Genomic DNA, 20,461 nt, shown 5'->3' with positions numbered 1-20,461 from the left:
ATTTTTCACGTGCATTTTTTTTATTTTAGGATGGGAAAATACCAAAAATCATCTGTATTTGAAATACCAAGGTGAAATTGAGGTGAATGAATTGGCAAGCATGATGCCGTATGAACAAATTTATTTTCTGACTCTCCACAAAGGACACAATATGGTCGTAAAAAAATGGTTGATAAGTATATTATAGACATAATAAAAATGTCACGGATAGATACAAAATGTATCCCAAATACGTATTTTGAAACACTTGCATTTGAAATACTGCCCAGCTCTGTTTACAGTCCGTTTCAAGATGAAGAAAGAGGGGAATAGAGAGATGGAAGGTGGACGAGGAGCGGAGGAAGACATGGGAGAAAGATGGACGGTTGAGTGGGTGGGTTGGGTTGGGATGGGATGAGGCCACGGCGGTTTTAGTTGCGAGCGAAACTCGTGAGCAGAGGGAGGGGAAGTGGAGGGAGGGGGCGAGGTGGGTGGGAGGGGGAGGAGTCGAGATGGAGCGCAGGATAGCACCCCCCTCCAACCACCCACCCCACCCCCGGGGGGAGTGGGCATGACTCGGGAGTGGTCCCACAGTCGTGTTGTGGGAGGAGAGGATGCAAAACGCTTTGCTCCATGGAGAGTGGGCCCAGAGAGGGGTGGACTAGGGAGCGTTGAGATGTGCTGTGCGGGGATTATGTGCCGCGTACGAAACTATAGTAAAACCTCTGCTTACGGACATCTCTCATTTGTGAACATCTCTGACTTAGAGACTGCATTGAATAGGGTGGTTTCCTATTATTTTTTATTGCCTAATTCGAAAGATTATAACTCCTGGAGTACGCATTTATCGCTTTTAGATTTTTACATTACGATATCTATTTTTCGCGATTAAATGAAAAGTGAAAATTTTCAAGCACGCGAAAACGCGAGGGCAAAGTATAAATGCTGGAAAAACTCCGTGTGACGTCATTCTGGTACCCGCTGCCGTAAGTGAGGTGACCTTGGGGCGAGGCTTTGAGCGCTGATACGACGCAGGATGCTAGCAGGTAGCAGAGTACCCTGCTAACTGGTAGCGCTTGACTTAAATAAGGATTATTAATACTTTATCAAACGAAGAAAACTTTCCGACCTCAGGCAGTTTTAATTGCTGATTATTAAGACATGTTTCCCTGAGCTCTGTGCCTCATGCATGCATTGGTAATCTCAGACGATGTAAAACTCTTTATCTAATCGTATAGAAACTAGGTTCCTGTGACGTCACGTAGTGTGGCAGCGCATGGGCGCCAGTCTGGCCTTTTTCATATGAGGATAAAATTGACCCTTGCCATTCGTCTAAACCGGTATTTCTAAAACCAAATAATTTGTATATTATGAATACACTAATGGTAGGTAACGAATCGCAATCAATGCCTTTCGTTTTCTTTGCTGAAGGAAACTATCCTATTCCTCTGCAGAAGAAAATGCATTTGTATAAAGTTAGAACCTCCGGTATGCGTGCTGTCCCACGTACGATAACGGACACTTTTTAGGCACAATTTTACTCTTTTACAATCATGGGTTTTCTGACCGATCTCTCCAAAATTGGGAGTTTTTTTAAAAGGATTTCATTCAGATGGCTTAAATTACTACACTGTAATACTTGCGGGATGAAATTACGCGTGAGTTAAAATGAGGTTTTCTCGGGGTCACCTCTGACGTACGGACACCTCTTACTTACGGTTAATTTTCAAGGACCGTTAGCGTCCGTAATGAGAGGTTACACTATATGTGGATTGTAATGTCTGGTTACTTTTTGGCCGCTGAAATTCTTAATTTGCTTCTTCTGTTTGTTTGTCTCATCGATGGAATATTATGATTGATTTTTAACCTACTTCCCATTGTCGGATCGGCTTGATATTTTTTAACCCAGCTTGCTTCTCATGAAAATAAAGTATTCAATAATAAGGCACTTAGAATTTTGTTCTGTTGTGCTCTAATTAATTAACTATATTTTCTTATGGAAAGTTAGTTTTAAAATTTCTCAATAGATGGCGTAAATTATATTTCTTTGGTAGAAATTTCTTTAACAGCTCTACATCAAATGTTTTACGTTTTTAAATGTCAGAATGCATAATGCAGTGAAATACAAAATATATTAATCATTACTTTTTAAAATTATCATTGATTATTGGGAAAAATGTAGAAAAACTGCAACAGGTATTATAATAAACGTCATAGAAAATATAACAGAATTAAGCGTAACTAAGGGAAGAACGAGCGTAGTTTACAAGTGTCAACGATAACAGGTACTTACAGTTAAGGCAGCAATATAAACCTCGCTTCATCTGGAATTCAGTGGAAATAACATACCTGAAAATAAAGAAAATAAAAATTAATACATGAATAAGGCTTAAAAACTATGAAAGCAACATACATGCTGGAATTAACAAAAACTCATTCACTGCAACACTCTGATTATATTCATTCAATATTTGTATTGTATATTCCCAAAAAATGTATAAGAGTATATCAGTGCTATTAGCCAATAATGCCACATGTATAACTTCAGGTTTCACTACTCATAACATTTCCACTAGAAAATAACAAGTTAATGCAATGATGAATCACAAGTGACTCTTAAGAAGTTAAACTCTTTTATGTATGGCTATATAATGATGTAAATTTTGATAAAATATTTAAATAACCGATTGAATGATGAATGATGGCCGAATGATGAGTCACTATCGAATCTTAAAAAGTTTAAACCTTTTATTTCCCTTGGTCTTGTAGCGTAAATTTTGATTTAATACGTAAATTACCTATTAATAACTCCTTTTTACAATATCCTCAATAGTTCAACTTCGTTTTATAATATCATATTATTTTATAATATCATAATATTTGACCATAAGAAGTGCGTAAAAGTATACATAAACATGTACATTAAATACCAGAAATCAGAGTAGCATTATAATGAAAAATAGGTACGCTGGCATTTCTCAGCGATACATCCATCGACCAGTCGGCATATTTTAAATAGTTTTATCGTATTTCGATACATCAGTATATTTGTCTATACCGCATATCCTAAATCGTGAGCGTGGTCTGATGGTGTCTTGCGGTGAGATATCGTGGGAGGAAGCCGTGGAGAAAGGAGACCTCACGCAGGGGAATCGGGAGTGAGGTTGGGTCAGAGTGAAGAAGCGCTGTTTTTGGCGCGAAGTGGAGGAGAGAAAGCCTCTTCGATGAAACAGAGTCGCGCCTCCCGTCTTACACGTTGACACAATTGACCCCGGATCTGTTCCTATCCACACGCTCACGTTTTTCTGAGGCTAAAGCGGGATTGGGGCGATAGGGAAAGGACCAACATGCCCATATACCTCATCCGTGGTTCTCAACCCGTAAACGAGAGAGAAATTCAACATTTAAGATAAAATGTAATACTGAAATAAATATTTGCAATTTTCCACGATTGTAAAATTTATTACGGTCTATGCTTCAATTTTAATACATCAACTTCAAGGTACAACAAATTCAGTGGCGTAATTATGGGGGGATGGGGAGATACATCCCCCCCCCCCAAAACCTCAGACAAATAAAAATATCTTTAAAACTATTGTCTATTTCTGACACAAAAGAACTGCATCTGCCTAAAGTTGAATTTGACGTGCCAAAATTATGTAAATCGTATTTCCTGGAATGACATATTTCAAAAATTTTCCCGCAACCTGGGGGTTGCCTGGGGGGGGGGCAGTCCCCCTGCCACGCCCCTACATACCCCCCAAAGCTTACTCCTAGTTACGCCACTGCAAATACTTGTAATTAATTTTCAAAAAATATATTTTTGTGCCACATTACTGTCTTCCTTATTTAACTTCATATAATTCTTAAATTTTTATGACAGCAATGCTATTCAAAAATCAAAGATATATTACCCCTATTGGTATCAAAAAGAATCGATGGAATCGAGAATCGGTATCGTTTTTGAAAATCAGAATGGAATCGGAATCGAGAATTGGGAATCGATATGAAGGAATCGGACTCGAAAAAACGTGGAATCGATTCATTCCTAATCTCGACCTTCAACTCTTTCATCTCAAAAAAAAATAATAATAATAATTAGGGGAAAATCTAAAAGGGCATCAAGGATACGTCTATTTCTGCGTTCCGAGGAGAAAGTAATCAGAGACGGTGAGCAGATGAGAAAGAGTTGTGGGCGTCAAACAGAAAGGGAAGATGCGTCTGACAGTGCATGGAACGCGATAAAGCAGCGGTCCGTGAGATGATTTCGAGATATCCCGAAGAAAAGGAGTGGGAAATGCGTGAAGGGAGAGTATGACACGGAGAGTGAAGGAAGAAGAGTATTTTCTAGTGTTTTCCTAGCTTTCGAGGACTCTTAGTATGAGGTATGTTCAGAAAATAACGGGAATTTTTAAATTCCACTAACTCATTATTAACTTTGTGGTATTCCAGGTGATGTCTCCATGCTTTTGGGTTTCACCGCGTGGATTTTCTTGGATTTGGAATACCGGAGAAACTGCCGTCGCAAAGAAAATCCACGCGGTGAAACCCAGAAGCATGGAGACATCATCGAGACAGCGCTGCGGAAAATTACGCATCAACTTTGTGGTATTCCATTGTGAGTTTTCTTGGATATTAAACTATTACTAATACCACTTCTTTTCTACATTGGGCGATCCGGGTTTCGATGAATTATCATCATCTTCAGGCGCAAATTATGATCTATTCATCTAATTATTGTTACCTAGTTACCTGATGAATTTCAAAACATACGCCAGAATAAGGGAAAAGGATGGGTAAAGGTATTCATTTATCAAAGTACTGTCCTGACTTTTGATAATTTTTAAAATTTCTAACTGCTCTCTAGAGTCCAATTCACGGCGGTCATTGCACAATTTTAAAATATTCATTTTAAAATCGCTCCCATAGCAGTTGCATATTAAGTGTTTAGCAAAATTACTTTTTTCATCTTTGTTATTTTTGTAAGCACTTAAATGTTCTTTCTTCCTGATTTCAGAACTTCTTCGTTGTAATAAAACGTAAATAATATCTTATAATAAAAAAACGGAAAGATTGATATTTCACTTATAAAAAAAATACAGAAAGTGCTTTCCGGCACTGCTAATTTTGCCATGACGTCACTGATTCTAGTACCAATTAAGCACAACATCACAAAAGTAAATGGATTACAACCTTAAGATTGCTGGATAAATAAATAATTCGACTTTCTATAAAATGAAAAAAAATTCTCGGATAAACCTCTTTAAAAGGTCAAAAGTTTGTACAACTGTAAGCGGTGGATAGGGAGAAGCTTGCTGTGGGGAGGGGGAGGGAGAGGTCGACCTTTGGGGCAGAGGGGATACTTTGCTAAGGTCAAAGACACGCGTTTCCCGCGAGGACATAAGTCCCTTCGTTATTCAAGCGAGTCACAGTGAGTGACAGCGGAAGGCGTGGATGAAAACGAAAGGACGGACGGGCATGGAAAGTCGTGAGTTATTCAGGCTCGCCGAGGAATGCAGAGAATGCATTTAAGTGAATAAAGTCTTATCAATTGGAATGCTGGTGATTCTGCGGATAAAATATGCCCCTTCCTGAACCACGCGACAGAATGCATTTTAGAAGGTGAGAATTTTTCGGAAAGTGTTTCCGCCTCGTGAAAGGGACCTCCACCTAAAAGATCATGTCTAGAAAACCTGAAATATACATTTACATACTACCTCGCAAGCCACCTAAAAGGAATTTGGCAGAGGGTGTTAGGACACCAGCCGTTTGCGGATAAAAAGGAAATTCGAAATTACGATTAGCATTTATTGAAGTCCTTTGTGGTTTGGGGAAAAAAGGAATTCCCGTATCTATCCGTCGGCTAAATATCTCTCTTAAATTATCGCTTCTGTGGGACCTGAAAATATAGTGAGGCTCTAACATTATGTTCTCCGTGTCAAATTTGGGCAACTTGAATTTACGCGCAAAAAACGGGCAATTTCTTTTTGTAAAATAATAAAAATACAGGAAATAGTACGCAGCCGAAAATTTTTTTAAAGTAAATGTTCCAACGTAGAAATAAACTCTCTCTCGTATGCTTTTTTGCTGCATAAAATTTGATTGCTTCGTTTAGACGCAAGAGCTCTTCAAACTAGGGTGTCTCCTTTTTTTACATTTAGTAAATCTCCATACTGCCTACTCAACGAACCATTTATTGGAAAATACAGCAGTTTGTGATGGGAAACCAGACTTGTTGGGGAAAAATACAGGGATATCATAAAATAAAGGTGCGGTTTCAGTAATTCATGGGAAGACAGTAGGGATAGAGTGGCAGGGATTTTTCAGAGGCAGCCCGATCTCTGCTTCAGTGCCTCGAGGAGGGCACTTCAAATGCACCACTTCGTCCGTCGGATGGGACGTTAAACCGTGGACCCCTTGCCGCCTTTCGTCAGGAGTAAGCTAATGTCTGCGCCTAGTTTCTCTCTTATCAAGAAACTAAGGGCGCACATATTGAAATATGTTAGGTAAAAAAAATGTTTGAGACGAAAATTTCAAAAAATAAAAAACCTAAATTGTAAGTGACTCTGTTTTCATTTAAACCATGTCCAAAACTCCAACATTATTTCATGATAACCCTGTACTAACATGAAGGATAATTACGTGTATGCTGGTAGGTTAATTAATGACGAAACATTTTTATGAAGGCCACTCAATGCTAATTTTTGGTCATTTACAAGTGTTAATGACGGAGATGGTTGGATCAAAACACTATCTGGGACGACGGATGTCATTCCATTCCGGGGATTAAGATTGAAACGTGCCGTGCGTAGGAGATAAGGGAACATCAACAGAGACCGCAGATCGAGCGGAGGAGAAAGAAAATGCGATGAGACTCACTTTCTCAATTTCTTCCATTCGAAACCACACAGTTACGGCACGAGCACTGTAACAAATCGATAATAATCTGCCCGCACATTTCCCAGTTTCTATCGCCTTTAGTGCCAATGCCGACGAGTCCGCTACTTCGAAAAGAAAGGCGTTCACAAGGCGACCCCGATCCCAGAGGGGAGGGAAGAGTAAAAGAAACGATAAGGTTCGGGAAAGACGAGGAAAAATAGGGATAGCAGCGAGATTAAGATCTTGCCCTCGTTTTTCTGTGGCTGACTCCTCTGCACGTATTCCTTGGCCCGCAACGTATCCGCGCAGACGATCTCCTCTGCCTTCTCCTACAGGCAGGAACGATAATTCTATGCCTACATAATACCTCGCAAGCCGCCTAAAGCGTGTGGCAGGGGGTGTTAGGACACCAGCCGTTTACAGCTAAAAAAATTAAGTGCTCTAACGAAGTTGGGGCTAGCGTTTATTAAAGTCCTTCATGGTTCGGGGGAAAAACGAATTCCCATATCCATCCGTTCGGCAAAACATCATTCTTAATTTATCGCTTCTATTGGACCTGGAAATAAAGTGTGGCTCTAATATTATGTTCTCTGCGTCGCTCCTAAAGATATCCATTCTCAATTGTTCAAGCAATGTAAGCCTAGCGCGCAGCCTCCGAGTCTCCAGCGGCTCCCAGCCTAATTGCTTAACATCTGGGTAACGCTGTCTGTACGCCCGTAGCAGCTTTGACGAAACGCGCAGCCTTCCTTTGTATTTTATTCAGTTAAATCTTTCTGCGCCGGATCACATACGCTCGCTGCATATTCAAGGTGCGGTCGGACGAGTGCGAAATAGCACTTTTGTTTTACTTTCTCATCCGAAAATCTTCCCACAATACGCTTGAAGAATCCTAATTTCTTCAGGGCTATGCCGCAAATATTCCTTATATGTGTTCCCCACGTGAAGTTCGAGGTTATCGTAACTCCCAGGTACCTTACTTCATCTGTTATCTTTATGTTAATACCATCTACTGCATATAAAGTTGGACGAATTCCGCAAGAAATGTACCGCCATGCATTTGCTCAGATTAAGTTCGAGTCCCCACTCTTGGCTCCACAAATGAACGTTGTCTAAGTCCGATGATACTTGAAAGGGTTGCAAAGTTTGATACTTTAGGTTCAAAATCACACGCTTGTACACTGAACATACCGCGTTAGTATTCTTTACTCACCTCTCCTCCATCATACTGCTTATGTATACATATTTTGTTCCCGAAAGATTTCTAGAAAGTAAAATAGAATTCGGGAATATTGCTATAAAATTTCGATAATTTAAGTTCAACATTTTATTCTTCTACACTTAACATCCTGCGTTAGTATTATTTTTCTACTCTTTCCGCAGCCTCATTTCCTCTGCCAGCATCGGGTTTTCACCGCCTGCCCCCTTTTTTTTATCAGCATTCCTAATGGAATCGGTTATGCTGACCTCTGACAATCACCCCGACTCGAGTGTACGCGAATAATGACCTCGTAAAACTCCCAGACCCGACTCCGTCGCACGTCGGAAGGGGTCGTTAAGATCCGTGACTAGCGGTTTCCGATGAATACATCGAGAGCGTGATTTCGGCAGGGTATCGATGAGTGATGGTCGCAGGTCTTGTTAGGGGAGGAACGGGAGGGGAGAGAAAGAATATAAACACCCCCACGCTTGGATCTCGCGAATTTACCCCTCGCATAATAAGGTACGGTGGCGAGATGGATTCCAGAACCCAATTGACTCCTTTTCGGGGCAAGCACCTCCTCGGTAAATCATCTCCGAGCTCACCTTGTTGAAACGGAACTTACACATCCTTTGCGTGCGGGAGCACGAACGGATTTTGATACGAAAAAAAATTAACCCGCTCCAGAAGCTATAAAAGTTCAGGAAGAACGGAGTGTATGCGAAGAATGGAGGCGGCTTCTCCGATTTTGCCTTTTAATCATGCCATTTTCATAAAGACCAGCGCAAAATGAAACGCAGGTGGAGGAAAAAAAAATTGGGATAACCCGCAAAGTTTAAGTATTGGTGAGTGACCGGTCCCATATCATCTGAATTACAAGCAGCGCCGAGAAATATTGCTCCTCATACAGGTCAACCATTGCAAGATATCCGCTAACTCCAAGCAAGAGAAAAAATTTACAAAGAAAAACCGTAAGAGATTCAAGGTGGTATAACAGTTTATCGTAATAAACAGCATCAGAATCATGGTGTAAAATAAAAATAAAAAAACGAAGTATTAAAATATAATGGGTAGACGGTAATGTTAAAAACGAATCCTTGCGATAAATTAGGGGCAATGCTTATCAATTAATCAACCAATATAAGAATGCAGTCACCAATACCTTGAGAAAGTTTAAAGGAAGAGTAGTAAGACTTAGGCAGTTCAAGAGGGCAAGAAGAGCGCCACGAGATGACCCAAAATTACACATCCTTTAATTATAGTCATACAAAATTTTAGGAGCTAGAGGATTCATAAAGCCACTTTGATCCAAATTTTATGCATAAATGTAACCAATTGCGTTTCTTGTTGAAGAGGGTGTCACAATTTTGTGAGAGTATTCTGAATAATACAAAGTAATGAAAACGTCCTTTCCTTCAAAGGTTATTAAAACTCAATTTCCATCATTCAAGGGATAAATCCAAGTGCTAACACCATTTCGAGGCAATAGAGGACGAACAGCTTGACCCGCAGAAGACGTAACATGACTACTGGTAAGGTAGTTCACGAGGACAAGGTACCTTCAGTACCCCCACGAGAGAAGACAAAATTACCCATCCTTTAATTTTTTCAAAAAATTATTTATTTTTCGCACAAAATTTCAGGGGCTAGAGAATTCATAAACTCATTTTGATCCAAGCTTTACGTACAAATGCTGACCAAACGGCTTCTTTAGGGTGACAAAATTTCGTGACAGAATTCTGTATTACAAAAATGAATTTCCGGTTAAAATCCAAGGAATTAACATTATTTCAAGGCTGTGTAGGACGCATGATTTAACTGGAGGAGGAACAAGATTAAGCTAGCTCATGAGGGTAGACTATCTCCAGTACCCGCACGAGATGAGTCAAAATTACCCATCCTTCGATTTTAGTCGCACAAAATTGCACGGAGTAGAGGGCAGCGGAGAAAAATTAAAACGACCGGGAAAAACCCTCCAGCTCGGGGGCAGCTGGTCCCCTTCGGGAGGAATAAGAGTGGAAGGAGACTGGAGTTGGAGTTGGTAAGGGAGGAGCTTGGACGATATTCTCCGTGTCCCCACCCCGAAGAAAATTGAGAGCCACGCCATGGGGAAATAATAAACCACTTGGAAACTATTGGCTGCTTACCGTTTTTAATCGATAATTGAGGGTTTGCCGGGGAATGCGCTTCGGGGAGAAACGAACTCGCGACCTCTTAATCAAGTGGCAGTCACGTTTTCCACGAGGCTTCCGAGGTCGACAGGGGAGCCATCGGAAGAGGGCGCATCCGATGCCGGGAAGATAGGAAGGGTTGGTCGAAGAGGAGAAGACCGCGGAGACTGTAAACGGTCAGGAGGCAAAAGCGAAGAGCTGATGAAGAAGGCTGCGAAAAAATTCATGTCCGAATTCGGGAACGACGGAGAAAACCATTTTTCCACCCATGGTAAAAGAGTAGGAGAGAAGAGAAGCCTCATGAAAACCTCAATAAGAAGGCGACCTCATTTTAAACCATGGTCAACTGTCTAAACTCTTAATCAATTACATCATTCTTTTTTAAGCACAGTATTAATATTAATTTGGTAACATTATCTTTGAATAATTTTCCTTTACGTTGTTCATACAGCGTTAAAAGTTGTCTCAAATGCTTTTTCCAAATGATTAACCGAGTCATTCCTACACTGTGCTCATCGTCATGATTGATTCGGAATTGTTATTATTTTAGGTGATGAAAGAGATCAGAGAAGTTGATAAAGGCCACTAACCTTCTTTAAATGGTCCTTAATAAGAAGATGGAACATCTTTATAGGCCACATCTTGAGACATGATTGCTTGTTGAAGACAATCGTTGAGGGACAAGTGGAAGGCAAGAACGGAAAAGGAAGACCTCGTATCTCGACAGGGACGTTTTAATTTAAAAAAATTGAATAACAGAGTAATTACCTATCTAGATGTGCATTCAGTCTCTTACCACAGCAAAGTATTCAACAAAGCTGGTCACGAGTCGCTGAAAAAATAGAGGACGCTTTTTCCTGGGATAAGGAGGAGGTGTACTGAGTAAACCCTCGTAATAGTGTGAGGAGATTTTCCTTTACCACAGGAATAAGTGACTCCGCTAAGAAAATATTTGAAAAAGGTGCGTCACGACCATAAACAAAACGTCCCAGATACGGACTGGTTGTCCTCTAAGTCACTCCGGAAATGTATGGATGGTTAGCGAGGCGAGAGCATGAGTAAGCGAAAATACATCGATCAGGTGGTAAGTAAAGTGTGCAAATTGGCCAAAGGCTAGTCTCCTGGACTTCCTGTGGATAAAAATTCTTTACATGTGACACACGCGCAAAATAAGGCCCCTACCCCATTAATGTATTTCCCCATGTGGTCACTCACCAAAAAACTTGGACCTGTAGGATGATTTGGATACGTTAGGATACAGCTTAACCCAGAATAAGCTACTTGGGGATCGGTTTGGTGTGGTGGCTAGAGTGTTGGCTTCCCACCCCATGGGCTCGGTTTCAAATCCCGGAGGGGGCAAAGAATTATCAAAGACTGACCAATCCCTGCTTGACTGCTATGTGGAGGACATTTCAAGCGCAACCCTCCGTCCGTCGGACGGGACGTTAAGCCGTGGTCTCCTTGGCACCTTCCGTTAAGAGCAGGCTAATACCGACGCCAGGTTTCTCTCCACCCTTCCTTACCTACCCTTCCCTCACGGCGCAAATGGCCTTAGCTGACGGTCACCTCCGACAAATACTATACCAGAATAAGCTACAGGCGCGGGACTTCTTACATTTTAAAGTAGGTTGCTAATAAAAAAGTCTTTGTATCATTATACTTCGCACATGACATCATTAACTCAAAAGGTTCGTCCCAACGGATGAGTGGCATAGGCGAAGATAGAGCTCACCCCGAACAAAGCCAACATCGTGTGAATTAAACTAATGCAAGGTTATTGGAACAGTTCCACGCGGTAGGAACATCACACTTCGACGATTTTTCAATGGGGTGCCCAAGCGCCCAACCCAAGATATGAACCCGGGACATTAGCAGTGCGCTTTACACTACGCCACCACGTTCCAACACAAAGGAGAAAACTTTGTATCATCACTCAATCAGACATTAAATCGCATAGTTAGTTTGGAGAGGTGAGGGTAGAGTTCGCCTCGGACTATGCGAAAGTCGTGTGAAATGCAGAGAGTCTGCGCAAGTTCCTTTCCCTGAGAGGATGTGCCTGACACTGTTAGGAATTAATTCGATCGGTTTTCATTTCGAACGGTTGATTCCGAATGGTTTGCGACGCAATTGAAAATAGTTATGTCTGAAAATTTTCATTCCCATGACGATATAAGCCCTCGCACGGAGTCGTCGGAATGAAAAATTTTCAAGCACAACAAATTCCGATCGCATTGCAACCAATCGGAATCGACCGTTCGGAATGAAAATTGATCGGAATAATAGGGTAGTTTCCTTCATCAAAGAAAAGGAAAAGCATTGATTGCGATTCGTTACCCACCATTAGTGTATTCGTAATATACGAATTATGTGGTTTTTGAAATACCGGTTTAGACGAATGGCAATGGTCAATTTTATCCTCATTTGAAAAAGGCCAGATTGGCGCCCACGCGATGCCACTCCACATGACGTAACAGGGACCTAGTTTCTATAAGAGTAGATAGAAGTTTTACATCGTCTGAGATTACCAATGCATACATGAGGCACAGAGCTCAGGGAAACATGTCTTAATAATGACTTATTAAAACTGCCTAAGGTCGGAAAGTTTCCTTCGTTTGATAAGGTATTAATAATCCTTACTTAAGCGAAGCGCTAGCAGTTAGCAGGGTACTCTGCTACCTGACAGCATCCTGCGTCGTATCAGCGCTCAAAGCCTCGCCCAAAGGTCACCTCACACGGCGAAAGCGGGATCCAGAATGATGTTACACGGGGTTTTCCCAGCATTCATACTTAGCCGTCGCGTTTTCGCGCGCTTGAAAATTTTCACTTTTCATTGAATCGCGAAAAATAGATACCGTCATTTAAAAATGTAACAGCGTGAAATACGTACTCCATGAGTAATAATCTTTCGATTCAGGCAATAAAAAAATAATATGAAACCACCCTATTCCGACCAGTCAGACACTGCCATACTGGGCTACCTCCCACGTAAATAGTTTATTTTAGGGTACCTGGAAGTTAAATGTAGCATTTGAACCCGGGTTCACAGGGTCAGTGCACAACCGTGCCGCAACGTTTTCCCAGTTAACCATCAGGTTAACTAATAGATAAGTAAGTATAGAGTATTACCGAAATCAAGGTAATCAAGAGCGATTCAATTAACGCTCAAGGAGCGGATTATACGTGTCCCAGTGGTGGAGGAGGCGAGAAACGTTTACACTTTTGGAATGAGGGAGGCGCTAATTCAGAGCACGAAACGCGATTAACCCCGTGAAAAAAAAACATTAATATGCCGATCTTCCTCGGGGTTCCAGGAAAATTGTACGTTTTCAGGGGCCATCGAGAAGTGTGGGTCATTAACGGACACCATTTCGATATTAAAATGCACATTTATGATCGCAACGTCCCCATCGTTCACTAATAGAACCAAAAGTTTATTCTTTTATTTTCCATCATGGCAAGGTTTCACACAGGTTAGCCTGAAGTTATCGGTTATAGCTAGCAACATTCCGTCTGCCCCCGAACCCATTAAAACCCAATGTTGCGTCTAAGCAAAATCAAATTTTTTAAAAATTTTAGCTATGTTCAGAAAATATTTAAACCACGAGTTCTTTTGTGGTGTAAAGTTTTACTGCGAAATATGCCGCTGCCACAATAATTATGATTGAGTAGAAAAATTTCATATGTTTAAATGCGAAGTCTTGAAATGTAATTTCTTTCAGAAGCAGCTCTGGGTTAGAAAGGGATAATGCCCACTGTATCCAAACCAACTACCTACTCTAGAAGTTTCCTACCCACGCCCAACATCTCTAGCATTTCGTCGTTCCTATGAAATGCATACAGCTACCCATAATTCATTGGCAAGATCATTTTGCCATAGTTACCCTAAAATACTTTAAGTGTTGCTGCAGTGAAAATATCCTAAGTTGGGATTCTCTGTCCTTCAATCCTAAATTGGTGCATATACACAACCCAAAAATGAACCAGAGAAACAAAAATCTGTTAGACTTTTATCAATGCCAGGGATTACTTGTCCAGTTATCACCTCAATATGGATGTTACCGTTATTTTCAGAATGGATGGCCCACTCATATCTGCCAAGATGCCTCACACCATACACTTATGCAAATATACGAGCTCTTCCACCTCCAGAACTCTTCATAATACATTTAACTTGCCTCGAGAATGTCGTCATCCACAACATGAGGACAGTTTTATGATGGAGAGACCAAAAAATTATTTATTTATTCATTTACTACAGTCGAAAAACAGCTCGAGGCCAATTACAGAGTAGGTACTCACAATAAAAAGAGAACAATTTAATAATATTAAACAAAACGTAACCAGCATTTGAAAAAATAATATTCAACAGTATTTACAAATAAATAACGAAGAATGGTAGACTTCATCGGATAGTGCGAGGAGTAGGGGGGAAATTAAGATAGAGATAGAGCAAGATGGATGAGGGATGAAAATGGATAAAAATTTGGAACACATTAGGAATAGGAGTTAATGGAAGAGGGGAGTCTGGATAGAAAAGAACATTTAGAGACAGAAAGGCGGGGGGTGAAACAATCAAGTTAGTCACTCGAACTCGTCGTGCGCGAAAGGACATGAAGCGGGAAAAGAAATAGGTCAGATGATCTGTATTTGCCGTTAATAATATTTAAGAGTACATAATATTTAACAAGAAGAGTCTCCGGTTATTTATGCTTGTGAAGTAAGCTGCGACTCATTCTAACACGGTAAGAAGTCGTACTTCAGGATGGATCTCTATGTTTAGTTACAAGGTAGACCAAATAGATTGGCCACTCTAGTGGAATGAGGCGGTAATCGGTAATAATCCGGCCATAGCCAAAAGAATATGGTGGAAAGAGAAAGACCTGAAGATTATTTCACTAAACTTCCTAGGGATAGAAGAGAAAGTTTCTGAAAGAAGCACCTCACTCTGCGATTCAACCGGAAGGTTGGTTTGGACTGGTGAGGGTAGAGCTCACCCGAAACTAAGCCAACAGGGTGAACTTCAAACAATCAGGGTATGGCGGCCAGTTTCTTTCCCTGGGCCATCACGCATTTCGAGGATTTTGTTTGGACACCATGCAAAATATTCAAGATGCACTCCAATCCTACCTTTCCCATATGCTATAGCATAGTGGCGTGCAACATAGAGTAAAACTTTTTAAATTTCACATATGATTTTAGTAACAACCAGTTTCGTCGCTGGGCGACATCGTCAGGTTCAAATACAGTGTAGCGGGAGAGTATGACCTTAGATAATATCGTCTAAAAATTCTTATTAACACTCATTTCCGTTGTTCGTGGCCCTAAAATTGGTGCCACTATTCAAAGTCGATAAGTTGCTATTATTCATAGTCCTAAAATCGTTTTATGCCAGAACTGGCAATATGCCTAGAGGATGTGATTAAAATAAATATAACTTAAGTAGTAACTCATTTGTAATAACAAATAGACCAAGGTTAACATTATATAAACGTTGTTTTCTTTACATGGGTCCAAAGACATTTCATTTACTGCCCGCTAAAATTAAAAAATGAAATTCTCATATAAAATTTTAAGACTTACCGAAGATTGTCTTTTCTCTCAAGAAATAATTGAACATTTATTTTGATGTTATTTCTTTAAAACACTCACGTAAGATTCACTGCCTCATTATTATTTTATTTTTTTGGCCTGCATTTTTGTTATTCGATGGTGGCTGAATTCTGGTCCTATGTCCTTGGAGACCACCTTAAGCCCCTTCTCTTTGTTATTCAGGTGTAAAATCAAAAAGCGATGATACTGGTTGTTTTTAAATTCATTTACTAAGTTCTTTATGTAATTTGAAGTAATTTCACCAAGTCACGCCCCAAATCATCAATTTTATAGCGCAAGACAGCATAATAAGGCGTGATAAGGTGAAATAAGGCGTAATTAGGCGGCTTAGTTTCAGGTGATGAGTGAGAAATAGATAATAACTGTGGATATACAGCCGATCGCTAGTGGACAGGAAACGGAGGACGATGGAAGGGGAAGCAGAACAGGCCTCCGTAACTTAAGATGCAGAATGGACTTTTAGTGTGGCATCTGCGGGAACAGCGCAAGGATTTATAGCGGTGTGTTTTCTCCCTTTGCTCAGCTTGGTATCCCGACTACGATGGAACTGGAGAATGGCCGGGAGGCATACAATGGATCACGGATCAAAGGAAGAAATTCTCCGATGGTATTCTTCTCCAATATGAATTGCATTCCCTCATTTCTCTTATTCTTAACACTGGCTTGCTCCGATTGCCCTAAGGAATGCAGATGCCTTCAACAATACGTCCTCTAGAACCGCTACATGTTGGGAAAGAGTCTTTACTGGCCAACGCACTATGAACTGGTACCTAAAATCATGATAAAGATTCAAGGAACTTTTTTCTTCGAATGCTGACGATGACTAAGAGAATAGGCGTAAGTAAGAAAATGAAAGCATTGGAAATTATTACATGATCGCGTTCACAACAAAAATAGTGTACATATAATAATTTTCATTCATATATTCAACGATACTATCAATTTTTTTAAAAAACTTCTCCATTCAAGAACTGGAGATGAAAGATTTACGCTGAACAGTCATCTCCACTATGTGATGTCAAAAGTAGAAAATGAAGCCTGAAACTGGTACCGAACCTGACGGGAATCGGGAGCTACGGATTCTAGTTCGAAAGTAAGCCGAATGATTTTTCCATGGTGAATTAAATAAAAGAAACTTTGAACTAAGTCTATGGAGTTGAGTGAAAAGAGCTTACATATTGTCTCTTCCGAGTTAACCTGAATAATTTTGAAATTATACTTCCTTGTTAATAATTCTCGGCTCTCAAAACCGAAGGATATTCTTAACGGTTGAAATTTTGTACCTATTTCACGTGCGTTAATTATGAAAAAATAAAACATAGGAATAATAGCGATAAAAACATAATATAGCATTCATCCTCTGAAAGATATAAGGAGCAATGTTAGAGGATGAATTTCATAATAGGGTGATGCAATTCAACATACAATAATCCTATATTTATAAAAATTAAATACAACTGTGACCTACCTAGAAAAAAAATAGGAATAAAAGTGATTGATTCATAACATAGCATTCTTTATCTGAAAGATATAAAAGAAGCAACAACATATGAGGACGAATTTCTGAATATGGCGATACAATTCATCTTAGAATCATACTCCATTTATAAAACTAGCATACGATTGTGATAAACCCATGAGATCAAATTTAGGAATACAAGTAATGCAAATCATAACAAAGGAGAAATTATCTGAAAGATATAAGGAACAAAAACGTATGAGAGCAAATTTAAGAATAGGGCGATGAAATCCATCTTCGAATCATCCGATATTTATAAAACTGACATACGATTGTGACCCTAAATAAAATTAAGGAATACAGGTGATTAAAATCGTAACATAGGATTTATTACATGAAAGATTTAAGGATCAACAACGTATGACGACGAATTTCAGAAGAGGGCGTTTAAAATTGATCTTGGAATCATCCTCAAGTTTGAAAACTGGCATACGATTGTGATAAACCCAGGAAAAAAAATTAGGAATAAAAATGATTAAAATCATTAAATAGCATTCATTATTGGAAGCACATGAAAGAAGCAACAACATACGAGGACGAATTTCTGAACAGGGCGGTGCAATTCATCTTAGCATAATCCTATATTTACAAAAATGACATACGATTGTGACATACCAAGGAAAAAAAAATAGGAATACGAGTGATTAAGATCATAATATTGCAATCTTTATCTGAAAGATATAAAAGAAACAACAACTTATGCGGACGAGTTTCTGAATATGGCGATGCAATTCATCCAGTAGCGGATGCAGAAAAAAACTTGAGGGGGGGGGGGGGGCGAAAGATACCTTGAGTTACCTTCACTTTTATCCAAATAAAAAATAATCAAGTCACATGCAGAGTTTGAGAAAATTTTAGTTAAATTTATTACATACATATACAAGACAATGCCATCTTATGATATTAAAAAGTTATAATTGTGGCTCTGGAATGTTTGCCTATACGGGCGGGCCTGCAAAGGGGGGGGGGGGTCGCCCCCCATCAGTATCCGCTACTGAATTCATCTTCAAATCATTCTTTATTTATAAAGCTGACATACGTTTGTGGTATATCCAATGAGATTTCTCCAGCAAAAGCAAACCGGCACCATTTACGGAGAGGTGAAAAACTGACAGCTCCAGGAAGAATGGCGGACTGGGTACCTAGCGACCGACGAGCCGTTTCTCTACGACGGCGCATGCACTTAAAAAGACATACACCACGAGGCCCACAAGATTAGAAGGTGTGTACCTGACCTGCGGGAGAACCCACCTTCTCTCCCTTTGCCAGCATATCGGTACAATTTCCCCATTCGCGCGGAATATCAATATTTATCCACCACTCGAATCGAACGCCGAGGATGCTAACGAAGGAGATATGAGAGGCACGGCCTTAATGGCCTGGACGCGATCCAAGATTAAGGCCCTGAGGCCGAGAGATCTTTATAAGGAGCGCGGGGGAGGCTGGGGCGATAGCCCAGCGATGGGGTAAGTGGACCACAATGCGCTCAACGTACTAAGAGAACGCATATTTTCCACTCGATCGGCCACAGTTTGTCTTTTATTTCCTAATGTAGGCATCACTTATTTGAAACTCAAGATTTCGCTTTAGAATTATTAACTATTAAATAAGTATCTTGGAGCATGTGAATTTGGTAGGATCTACGCTCAAAGGAACTGATTTAATATTAACCATTGAGGTCAAGAAAAGAAAAATAATTCATTTTTTATCATTTGTGAGAATACTAGCGTAATCCATATCTTCACTAACCCGACTATCAAGCATGAAAATCAGCTTCCGAGAAAATACTATTTTTTTCGATTAATAAACCCTGAAATTTTCAAGTTTCAAAAAAATACTTTTTCGGTACAAAAGTCCGGTCGAGCGAGAATGACATGTCCTCTCAAAGAACTTTTATCGTGCTGCAATCGCGAATGAATGAACTACCTGCTTGTCTAATGCGTTTTACAATAGAATCTGGTTTCATATATTATAAGTACATATTTTGTAGAAAAATCACGATTTATATTCTTAAACCAATTAGCTTTCTGAGCCAACCGTTGCGCCTTTTTCATGTATCAAAGGTGACTCGGCTTCAATTGCTGCCAATATTTGTTTGCAACTCTATAAAATGCTAAAATGACTTCAAGGGATTCAGTGTCGGTGATGAACGTAAAAAAATTCAGAGCTAAACGTTGACTGCATATGGTCAAGAGTCTACCATTTTTATAAGTCGGCTGTCGTAATATTTTTACCGAAAAGGAATGAGTTTAGTCCCATGAGGTATACCAATGATCATGTTTTAAGGGCGGCTGGGGCTTTGGCTACCGAAAATAATGCGCTCTAAAATAGGCAATGAGCAACAAAAAAATCAATTAACGGAAAATTTCGGATCAAAAGGTCTATTAGGTTGATAAACGTCAATAAATTACACTTAACACATGCCGATTCTTGATTGCGTTCATACATTTTTAAACGTGAACTACCGTCATTATTTTTCCATTAACCACCGTTGGAAATGAAGCTTTTCAACCTACGACAGGCAAAAGGGATCTAAAATGGTGGACATATGCTCAAAATGTTGACATTTGAAATCACATTGTTGGTCGTCGGAAACAATCGATGCAAGTTCAACTGCAACGACGGTGACACAGCTTCTGATCAAAAGGCGCATGGATCAAGACTAGATAAAAGTTATACCACTGATGCGACTATTCCGTAAGATGCATACCGCGGAGACCCGTTGGGTGAATAATGGAACCAACTCGCAGATAGGGCGAAGATGACCGGGTGTCTGTGCACATGGTGTTGGGATAAGTTAGGACGTTGCGAGAGAGAAAAAGGAAGAAAATGAACGCCTCGGGAACGAAAGGGCGAAGGAGGAGGGGAGGCGAAAATGATAGGTGTACAACGAAAGATTGTAAGAAGGGACAAACGCCCGAGGAGGTAATTATTTAACTTGGATTTAAAAATTCCACTCCAGAGAGACTGGAAAATCTCCATCGAGAGCCGAGGATAATGGACGCCGCTCACCATATCAAACTAAGCAACGCAAACAGGAGAGGCAACAAAAATCCTCTCAGCACGTAATGTGATGCATGGTAAATATTCAGACGGTTGAGATCA

Source organism: Ischnura elegans, chromosome 9 (genome assembly GCF_921293095.1).
Source record: "Ischnura elegans chromosome 9, ioIscEleg1.1, whole genome shotgun sequence".
Classification (NCBI taxonomy): Eukaryota; Metazoa; Arthropoda; class Insecta; order Odonata; family Coenagrionidae; genus Ischnura; species Ischnura elegans.
This window is presented reverse-complemented; position numbering follows the sequence as displayed.